The following is an 11,049-nucleotide window of genomic DNA, read 5'->3' on the forward strand; positions in this document are numbered from 1 at the left end:
CGATTTTTAAGTTCGCTTCAGCACCTAACAGCTCGTTTAAGCGGTTTTTCAGTTCGTTTCAGCACTTAACAGCTCGTTTAAACGATTTTTAAGTTCGTTTCAGCACCAAACAGTTTGTTTAAGCGATTTTTAAGTTTGTTTCAGCACCTAACAGCTCGTTTAAGCAGTTTTTCAGTTTGTTTCAGCACTTAACAGCTCATTTAAATGATTTTTCAGTTCGTTTCAACACCTAACAGCTCGTTTAAGCGATTTTTCAACTCATTTCAGCACCTAACAACTCATTTAAGCGGTTTTTCAGTTCGTTTCAGCACTTAATAGCTCATTTAAATGATTTTTCAGTTCATTTCAGCACCTAACAGCTCGCTTAGGCGATTTTCAGTTCATTTCAGCACCTAACAGCTCGTTTAAGCGATTTTTCAGTTCGTTTCTGCATATAACAGCTTGTTTCAGCTCCTAATCGCTTAAACGAGCTGTTAGGTGCTAAAAAAAGCTGAAAAATCGCTTAAACAAGCTATTAGGTGCTTAAACGAACTTAAAAACCGCTTAAACGAGCTGTTAAGTGCTGAAACGAAGTAAAAAATCGCTTAAACGAGCTGTTAGGTGCTGAAACGAGCTTAAAAATCGCTTAAACGAGCTGTTATGTGCTTAAACGAACTGAAATATCGATTAAACGAGCTGTTATGTGCTGAAACGAACTGAAAAAATCGCTTAAACGAGCTTTTGTTGTTAAAACGAGCTGTAACGTGTTGAAAACGCGCCGATTCGTTGGTTAAAAAAAACTGACCCGAAACTCGTTTTAACCCCTTCCGAACTTGACCCGTTCTAACCCGAACCTCAATTTTCCGAACTTTTTTTTTTGCAAATTTTCGAAATTTTAAAATTATATTTCGCATTTTTACTAATTTTTGCAACCTTTAAAAGTTATTATGCAAAGTAAAAACATTGAAAATAAAAAAAAAAAAAAAAACAAAAAACACTAGCTTACCTGCTATTCAGGTAAAATATCTATGATTGAAACAAAAATGAAAGTTCAATGACCTGATTGGAACAAAAGTTTTTATCAGTGATCTGACTGGAACAACTTTCAAAGTTGATTACTATTTTATGGGGTAATCCATTTTTATAACTTACCAAGGTAGGTTTGATATGTAGGAATGGCTAAAAATGAAAAGAGGGTAGAATAAGGTATCTTAAGGGTTTGAGAAAAGAGTATTTGATTGGTTAATGAAATTGAATCAATGAGGAGTCACATTCTATTAAAAACATTATTTCTCATCATACTCTCTAGACAACATTGCCTAACCATAACTAACACCACCATTGTCACCGCATGATCGCCACCACCGTCGTCGCTACTACCACAATCTCCACCAACAACACCATTATTGTTTGGTAGTCACCGACACCCGTCGCCATTGCAATTTTCCTTTCTGGTAATATTTATTTATTTTGATATGAGAGTACTTTTATCATTTCTATTTTATTCATACGCTTTTTTTTATTTGCTACTAAACAATATAAGGTAATAATTAATTTAATTATATATGTTAACCAAACAAGACAAAATATTGTTAATGATTTGTTTAATTCATTTGTCAATTCCATTATGTCTTCCATTCCATTCCCTATCCATCCTATTACCGTTAACCAAACATACCCTACTAGATTTTATTGTTCTTTTATACATGAAACTTGGTTAAGTTTGTAAAGTTAACGATAATAAACTAAAAAACTAAATGTATAGAAAACTACTATGATTCGTATTACTTTGATAAAAGTACATAATTAAAAAGACATTTAGTCAGTTCTTGACCCGAGCAATACAACTGCAAGTCGACGCGAATTCGATGAGTATCGGATTATTCACCTGAACTAAACAAAAAATAAACTCGTTAACACCAAAATATAATAAAGCATATATTTAAAACAATAAATAATACCTACATATTTAAAATAAAAAAATCACGCTGAACTAAAACAAAAAACCATGCATTTTTGCGGACACCGACACAAATTCGATCGGCCCTAAAAATCAACATAAAAGACCTTAATAATAACTAAAAAAACAAAAAAAATGTTTTAAAAATGGGGAACAACCATATGCCGCCACATGGTCGTATCACGTATGCACAACCCTACACCTTTGAACTAAAACAAAACGATAAACTCGCGAACTTTAAAAACAATAAATAGACATCCTTAAAACAAAAAAAATCCCTACATATTTAAAATAACAACAAAATAACATCAAACAAATATAACATCTCGTTTCCACATAAAATCGACGTGAATCCAATTCGTTTTAAAAATTGACATAAAAGCTGTAATGTAACATCCCAAATTTCGAATAATAATAATAATGAATATTGACTCGTTATGACGGAAAAGTTACTTGAGTTATTAAGTATATAGTAAAATGGTAAAAGGGAAAAGATAAGTAGGCTAATTAAAAGGAAGTAATCATGGACCAAAAAGGAAAGATGGGTCTTAGGTCCATGGGCTTAAGGGAGTATAAATACCCTTAAACCATAAATCTTTCCATTTCCATCCATATTGTCACACCCCGACTAGGTAGTTGCGTAAGCGTAATACGGGAATGTAACAGATAACACTGGTATCAACCACATTGTTTATAAAGAAATTCAACAGCTAAATTACATCATATTACATTGGTAGGTACTATGTTTACAAACTAGGTGAAAAACACATAACCGGTTTACGAGCTTCTTATTCAGTATTATATCAGCGTCTATTCACAGCAATTCAACTTTCCTTATAATACCAAGCATGTAAGCAAATCATTCCACTTTTGCTTTACCTGAAAAGCATGTTAAAACGGGTCAACTACGTCTAGTTGGTGAGTTTCAAGTTTCACGAGTGTCAATGAAATTAGTACACGAGTTCGTAAAGTTTACAGTGTGTATGTATATATGTATGTGTATGATGTATTATACTAAGCCACAAGTGAAACCGAAACGAGCTAAAACACATGGCCTCCACTGCCCATGCACTCCCGTTGGCATTTAACAGCCACCTTGCCCCAAGTATGTACTATGTCTAACACCACATAGCAGTATGTAAAAATATAATGACAATGTGCAACTGAGTTTACATATGTTCCGGCATACCCCTCCGGCTCTGTCAGTTGGGTTTGTCAAACCGATAGTACTATCCACACGTCACCGGCACGAAGTTAATCACTTGTGTTTGTGGGGACTTGTCAAGTGTTAGTACTTAGATAATCCACATCATCACACGTTTTCAAGTATATCAGTATATGTAAACATGCTTTTCACCCCAAAAGTTCGTAAAACAGTTTAGAAAGTGGGGGTCGTGAAACTCACCTTATCGTAGTTCGCACAGAAATTACGTATCAATAAGTCAGATGCCTCGTTTATAGCCTGATTCCTATAAACGGTATCGTATCGTTAATACTAGTACAGTGTTCAAGCTAAGTCGGGTTGTATAGATAATCTGGGTATAGCTGTTAGGCCCAGAACATGACCATAGTCTTAGATTGTGACGTTGTATACTATGAAATGTTTAAAACTGGATTTGGCTCAGTTTCACCGTTTCCCGAGCCTAGCCCAGTTGATCGTTTATACGTTTCGGGATTAGGTAAGATCACATAAACTTAAGTAAATATATTGATTAATAAAATAATTTGATTTATGAAAGAATTTTAAGGTTTCGGGATCTGGTTTGATCGCAGGGTTCGTTTCCGTTTTCACACGGGTTTGATTATACAAAACGCGCACAATCCACCCGATTTGTCCGGAATTCTCGTAAAAAGTTCGTTTTTATCAATATCATTCAAAAATATGATATTTGACCACTTTTGACATTTTGACATACCAGTCAGTCCGTTAAACACAAAACTGCCGGTTTCGTTAAAACAATTATAATTTAAATCTTTGATTAATCATAACTAAATATGTACTTATATATAAATTATGTAAATTTTTGTAAAAATACATTAAGACATGGATAATTTTATAAAAATATTTTCAGAAATTTTATGATTATTTATTTATAAAAATTCATTTAATAGGTTATAATCGTGTAATAAATGGCCCGTTTATATCAAACGACCTCCGAAAAATCCGATAATTTTTACAAATGGCCTCAATGTTATTACATAGCCCCTGCAAAATCTCCAGAACCTAACTCTTTTGACAAAATGCCTTTTTGTGCATTTTTCGGCTGTTAAAATTCGGTTAAACCATGATTGCACAAACCATACTTAGGCATTTCCAATGATTCCCAAAATTTACCAGTGATCTTACCATCACATATTAAACTCCAAAACCAAGTTTCATAATTTTTCAATATGTTTAGCTATTTTTCCCAAATAAACGGAAATAAATTCACCAAATATTCTCCGTTTATCGAAAAATTACCAAATTTGAACAGGGACTCATTTATATGATCTCTAATGTTCCTGCAAGTTTTCACAAGCTAACAACAAGCACGTCACAACCTAATACTAAACAGCCCCTAAACGAGTGTTACGGGTTTACCTTGTTGGTTTTCGATGAATTTTGCTAGCTTAAACGACTCTCCGGGTCTCGGGTTGCAAACTCAGTATATCTACATATCATATAACATCAAACCAAGCATAAATCATCCATGTAACAGCCTTGATAATTAGGGTTTCGGTTTTGGGTTCAAACCGAACTTTCTAACCGTAAAAACGTTGTATTCATGTTCTAATCCGCGTTTTTGACCAAAAAAGTATATGTTCCTGGTTTGTAAACATGTTTAACATCAAAACATGGTTTTACTTGATTTTTAGGGTTTTTGGATGGTTAAACATCCTTAATACTAACTAAAACATGTTTATATGTTAATTATATGAACCAAACTTGGTTAAATTTTCATAAAACTTGATCTTACCTTAGGGTTTTGGATGAAAAGAGATGAAGAACAGCAGGAGCAGAACTTAGGTAAAGTTTGTGGTGTGAAATGAATATAGAAATTTCAAAAAAAGTGCCTAAAATATCTAATGTGGGGGTTTCCCAACTTGGCGGCCGCAAGTTTCTAGGGGCCCATTGGGCCTCTTTTTGGCCCAATGGTGCCTCGATTTTCGTGCCACACGTAAAAGTCGGTCCAAAATTTAGTTCGGGTTCGGTTTTTTCGCAAGAAAATTAATTCGGGTGTGAGAAATAGCGCAAAAACGAGTGTTTTTCAGCTCATTTTTGTAAAATAAGAAAAAAGTACTGACTCGTTGTAAAATTCCAAAATATTTTCACGGATTGCTTAGAACATGTCATATAAGTGTTTTATAAATCTTTTTCGGCTTAACGGATGCTACAATGCTTGTTTTGATATTAACGATTGCGTTTAAGCTTATAGCGTATCGATAAACGAAACCTTTTTCGTTTAAAGAGTTTTAAACGTACTGGGGCCTAAATATCAATATGTTAGCCTCTATAACATATATATAACTCGTATATGACCCCTCAGTATGTATACGGGTCATAATTAGTATCGGTCGGTTACTCGTTTAAGCACTACGAATTAACCGATTTATCGTTTACTTGTTACGTAATGAATATAGTGTACTTCGTTTTATCGCGAATGTCACACATATTATCCATCTTATTCTCTCTACACTTTAAAAACACACACTTAAGCCTAATACCCCTCCCTTAGCCGCCGGCCACCATCCGAACCGCAAAACCAAGCTTTGTAATATTGAATCTTCGATCATACAAGCAAGTTAACAAGTCCTAGATCGCATATCAAGCTAAACACGGTTCGGGGAGAATTATAAAGGTACGTTTTTAGCTTAAAGGTTACATTTTTATGAAAGTTTTTCCATGAAACTTAACCCTAGAGTAGATCGGGTCTAGATACATCATAAAAATGCAAACTTGGAGATTAAAAGGAACCTAATGGTCTAATGATAGTATACGGCTCAAAGATGAACCCTAGATCTAGCCTAGAATGTTTTAAACCTATAAAGGTCCAAGCTTTATGCCTAAAACGGGATAGATCTTGAAGCCATGATAGTAATGGGTGTAATCGGGTATGAATGATGATGATAAAGGGTTAAGGTTCATGATTTGGACCATGAAACAAGTAATCTGGGCAAGGCAGAATCTTAAGATAGAGAAATGAGTTGAACTGGGTGTTCTCGGCCACCTTATGGGTTCTCGGCCAACCCATGTTCTCGGTCAAACATGGATTTCGGTCAACGAGAGTTCTCGGTCAGACCTGAGAGTTCTCGGTCAAACATGGATTTCGGTCAAACCATAAGGGTTCTCGGTCAACAATGAGTTCTCGGCCAAGGAGTTCTCGGCCGGTTCTCTGTTGGGTTCTGGGCTGAATCTAGTTGGGCCATAATGGACAGTTGGGCCTAAATAAACAAAGTCCACTTAAAGCTAAGCCCATATCCAATTTAAACAAACTAAGCCCCTTATCTTAAGCCTAACAAACAAGCCCAACTTAGAAAATAACTTAAATTGTTAATAGAAAATGTGTTAGGACAGTTAATGGAAATAAAATTTTTCCAAGCTGACCTGGCAGCTCGACCCCAGCCAGGGGCTCTGCCCCTTGGACCCTGCTAAGGGCTGCCGCCCCTAGAACCTCGCTGCCAGGGGCGCTGCCCCCGGACCCCCGTTCGTTGTGGGTTATATAAATATAGAAATACGTTATGAGTAGCAATAGTTAACTGATACACATAAATATTATACAGTTAGCCGTGCACAGCTCGAGAAGGGAATAACGATTAATGAAGAGCGTAACAGGATTCAGGTGAGTTTCTAGCCCCATTTCGTTGCTATGTTTTCGGAGCTGTGTGCATACTCGATGTGATTAGTTAATACACTTACCTTAAGTGGTAAGTGTATGCCTTATATGATTTATGTATGAATGAATGCTTGACGATGCATGAACGATCTTCGGATATTGCATGTGCCGTCAAGGGATAGTATAAAGATACGATTGATATATATATATGATGTATAGATGATGTTAGACATATGAAAGTTATAATTATGAATGTATGGAAATGCACGAAAGGTATATATAGAATAAGGGAACCGACCCTAATAATGTCGGTGAATGTAGGGAACCGACCCTAATAGTGTCGGCGAATGTAGGGAACCGACCCTAATAATGTCGGCGAATGTAGGGAACCGACCCTAATAATGTCGATGAATGTAGGGAACCGACCCTAATAACGTCGGCGAATGTAGGGGACCGACCCTAATAATATCAGCGAAGGTTATAGGGCGGAAGGCTCTTTAAAATGTATGCGTATAAATGAAAGTACGTAAGTATGTAATTATGTAAGATAATAGGAAGGTATGTACCTTCGGGTGCATGGGTAAATATATGAATGTATTGTACGTCGCCTGATTAACTAGAACTCACTCAGCGTAGCTGACTTTTAGTATGCACGTAGGCTAATCGACTGAGACAGCTGGCTTGAGGGAGACACATGGCAATACTGAAGAGGCTGTCATCTGAAGATTTGTCGTGGTGTTTTGACACTATGATTATGTTATGTTTTTAAAAGACAAATTATGGATGATTGTAACGAATGGTTGACTATTTTATTATTCCGCGAAAGTTTTTAATTAACTCTGATAATTAGAACTGTGTTTATGAGTAAATCCAACATCAAATGTAGGGCACCGGTAACGAGGCCTTACATGTAACAACTCGGATTTCCCCATATATTATACCCGACCCTCTTTTATATTCGGGTTATTTTTTTTAGCAAATAAAATACCACATTCATCAAGTTGATTCATTATTATAATATTAATCTTAATTATCTATATATTATATAATTATAACCTTTAAAGTTTGGCAAAAATCTCCAACACTTAAACTTTTAGCCTCTTATATTCTCACCTTCAAACCTTATAGACTAAATTGCAAATATTACTATTCTTATCATCATATCTAGTTTATCCAAGATCCAGACCCGTTTGCTAACCTAAACCCGGATTTGATTTCACGATCAATAAGCTACTATACATGGAATTGATCTAACAAAATCGCAATTACGCGTATTTAGAATTATACCGACAACCAAATTTGGAGTATACGATCGTTAATGATGCGAACTTCTTAATATATAAACCGTCCTAATGGCATATATCGAGATACCTTATAATAAACGTAATAACACAATTAAACTTACCTGTATCACCCCCTACCCGGCGCCAACTAAACCCTTATGATTAATTTTTTCATAGCGACCTGCAAGTGGCTTTTCTTAATCGAGTTCTGGCCGGCTTCTCATGGATCAATTTAACCACCTTCGGATCATCGTATCAGGTATTTAAATATATGGTTGTGATCGCCATAACCCGTTCTAAATTAACCCTAACTTCAATTTATTAAACAATAAACGAATCTTGCGATTGGACTTGTTAGGGTTTGTAGTATGAACTGCGAATCTGTCTGTCTGTTTATATTTATTTCGTCTTGAGCCATAACTACTCAACTCCGCTAGGGTGGCTGCGTCTTGGTTGTGCTGGGGGTCGCGGGTTCGAATCCCTCCAACCTCGTCTTGCTTTGTTTATTTTGTTAATTGTTATTTAAAGAACATATTAACTCATTAATTTATTTAAATTGTATTATAAACTCATAAATAGTTTTTATTGTTAAAGCCGACACAATTATTAGTCTTTTCCGAACCTTAGTTAAAACAATAGGCATATAAATATATATATGTATATATATATACACATGTATATGTATTTTAGTATTAAAAATTGTTAAAGGGTTATAATATAAGATATATATTTAAATTTTATCTCGCTAAAAATCTAGTCAAGTATTTATAAAAGATTTTGGTTTATAAACATATTATTATTTATCACTTATTATGTATTACTTATAATATTAATTTCATAAGAAATATTTATTAACAATAAAAATATATATAACTATATTAAATATATTTTATTGATCTAAAAGAAAGCAAATCTCTTTAAATAAACTACCCAAATATTATAAATAATTATTTTATGTATTTTTGTATAAATAAATCATATCACTTACGATAAAACTTTGATAATAAAGTTGATAACAAATTAATGCAATATTTAATCCTCGTTTAGAACACCCTGATCATCATCGAACGTTTATCTAGTTTTAGATTCACTATTGAAATCGCAGTTATTTATTCCGCAGCTATTGTTACTTAGGATTTCTCGTCGGTATTTTCCCGAAGCGCGTGATTTTCCACGAATCATCATTTAATTTTACCGCTTTCAATGTTTTGGGGACATATGCGTAAATAATACTTCTTATACATACTTATACTCAAAACTGCAACTTTGTTTTATGTGTTAACAACTTATACCTTACTTGTTTATGTGCTTATTTGCTTTGTATGCTTCCGCATTCGGAGAGGTCCAACATAATCTCAGTCTAGTATGATCATACACCAGTCGTTATAGCCTTTGTGCTTCTCGACATCTCAGTTATACTGTCTTATTTGGTTAGTTTGTTATTCTCATATGACTTGTTGCAGCTACGTATTTTTTATATATACTATATGTACATCTAAACTTGTGTGTTGCTCACTCAACATGTGTTGTTGACAAAATTCTATTTTAAACGCATATGGAGGTTATCGTAGAAATTTAATGCAGGTTGGTGAAGACTTAGTGAAGAATTTAAGTTAGAAACGATACGATCAAGAATTTAATTTGTAATTGTTGTTTGTTTAATAAGTTGTATTTTGTACTTGAATTTTTTGAAATTATTAAATAGATATTGAAACTTATATTGTGCATGATAGTAACCTTGAGAGCTGTGACAATCAGTTCGCGCCCCGGCATTTCCACCGTAGGTTGGGGTGTGACAAAAGCCCTAAATAATAATTTTAAAATGTGATTTAAGAGAGGGGGGCCAGTTAGGTGCTACCACGTGGTCCAATCACGTATCAGTGGCACAAAACCATGCAAATTAATAGTATTTATAATTATAATTATAGTTCTAACTAGTATTTTACCTGGTGGGTTGCGCCGAGTAGGTCGGGTCTGTTTATGTACCCATCGTGTTGTAGTGTTGCACTAATGCAAGTTCGGTTGACATGGGTTAAGTTCGTCAACTAAATTAAACAAAAACTTATTATGTCGGCATAAGAACTAGTATCGAAACTTGTATAAATTATAATAAAAAAATTGACATATTAAAAATGTCGTAACAATAATGACACTAATTTTACACACGTGTTGCTTGGAGAATCTGGTCGATAAAACCAAGGCATTGTAGCGGCGAGTAACGCGAATTCAGTCGGTCTTTGTTGTTATGGTACTGGAACTACACCTAAAAAATAAACTCGTTAAGTTAACATATTTATTAAAATAAACATAAAAAGTAACGCCATTTGTAAAACATATTTTAAAAAAATTACATATATAAAACAATGTTCATTAGGTTGGTAAAACATCGGGATTACATAAATAAAAACTTTACCATGCGTTTGTCACACCCCAACCTAAGGCGGGAATGTTGGAGCGTGAGCTTTGGTTCACAGCTCACAATGTACTATTATGAAATTTAAATGTGACAATATCTAATTAATTAAGTTAAAATTCAATTACAACATGTTGGTACATGATGTCAGTAGTTCAGTGTCAAGTGTCTGTAATCGAGTTTGTTAGATTTGTATTTGGATGTAAGCGAAGTTAGCTCACAAGTTCGCTGATACAGGCGAACTTATGAACTAAGCGAAGTTAGGGACAACTTCGCCTGAACATGCCAGGCGAAGTTGTCGTGTTTATATATGGCTAGGTTACGGCTTAGAACGTGATTTTTGATTGTACGAGTCAGTTAACGTGTTGTGTAATCGGTGATCATTGATATCACGTGTTTCCAGTTGTAATACAATGAGTATTTGTTTATTGTAACGTGTGTTCGATCGTGTTAACGTATATCGTCTTCTACGCTCGTAACGTCTTACGTAGGGATTCCGCACCTACGTAGAACGAGATATTCCGTGTAGATCCGGCTGGGAACCTACAATTGGTATCAGAGCAATTGCTCGTGATTGTGTGGTTCGGGATTATCACGCGG

Source organism: Bidens hawaiensis, unplaced genomic scaffold, assembly GCF_021521415.1.
Source record: "Bidens hawaiensis isolate Kalapana, Puna unplaced genomic scaffold, B.hawaiensis_p1.1 tig00023407_1, whole genome shotgun sequence".
NCBI classification, from domain to species: Eukaryota; Viridiplantae; Streptophyta; class Magnoliopsida; order Asterales; family Asteraceae; genus Bidens; species Bidens hawaiensis.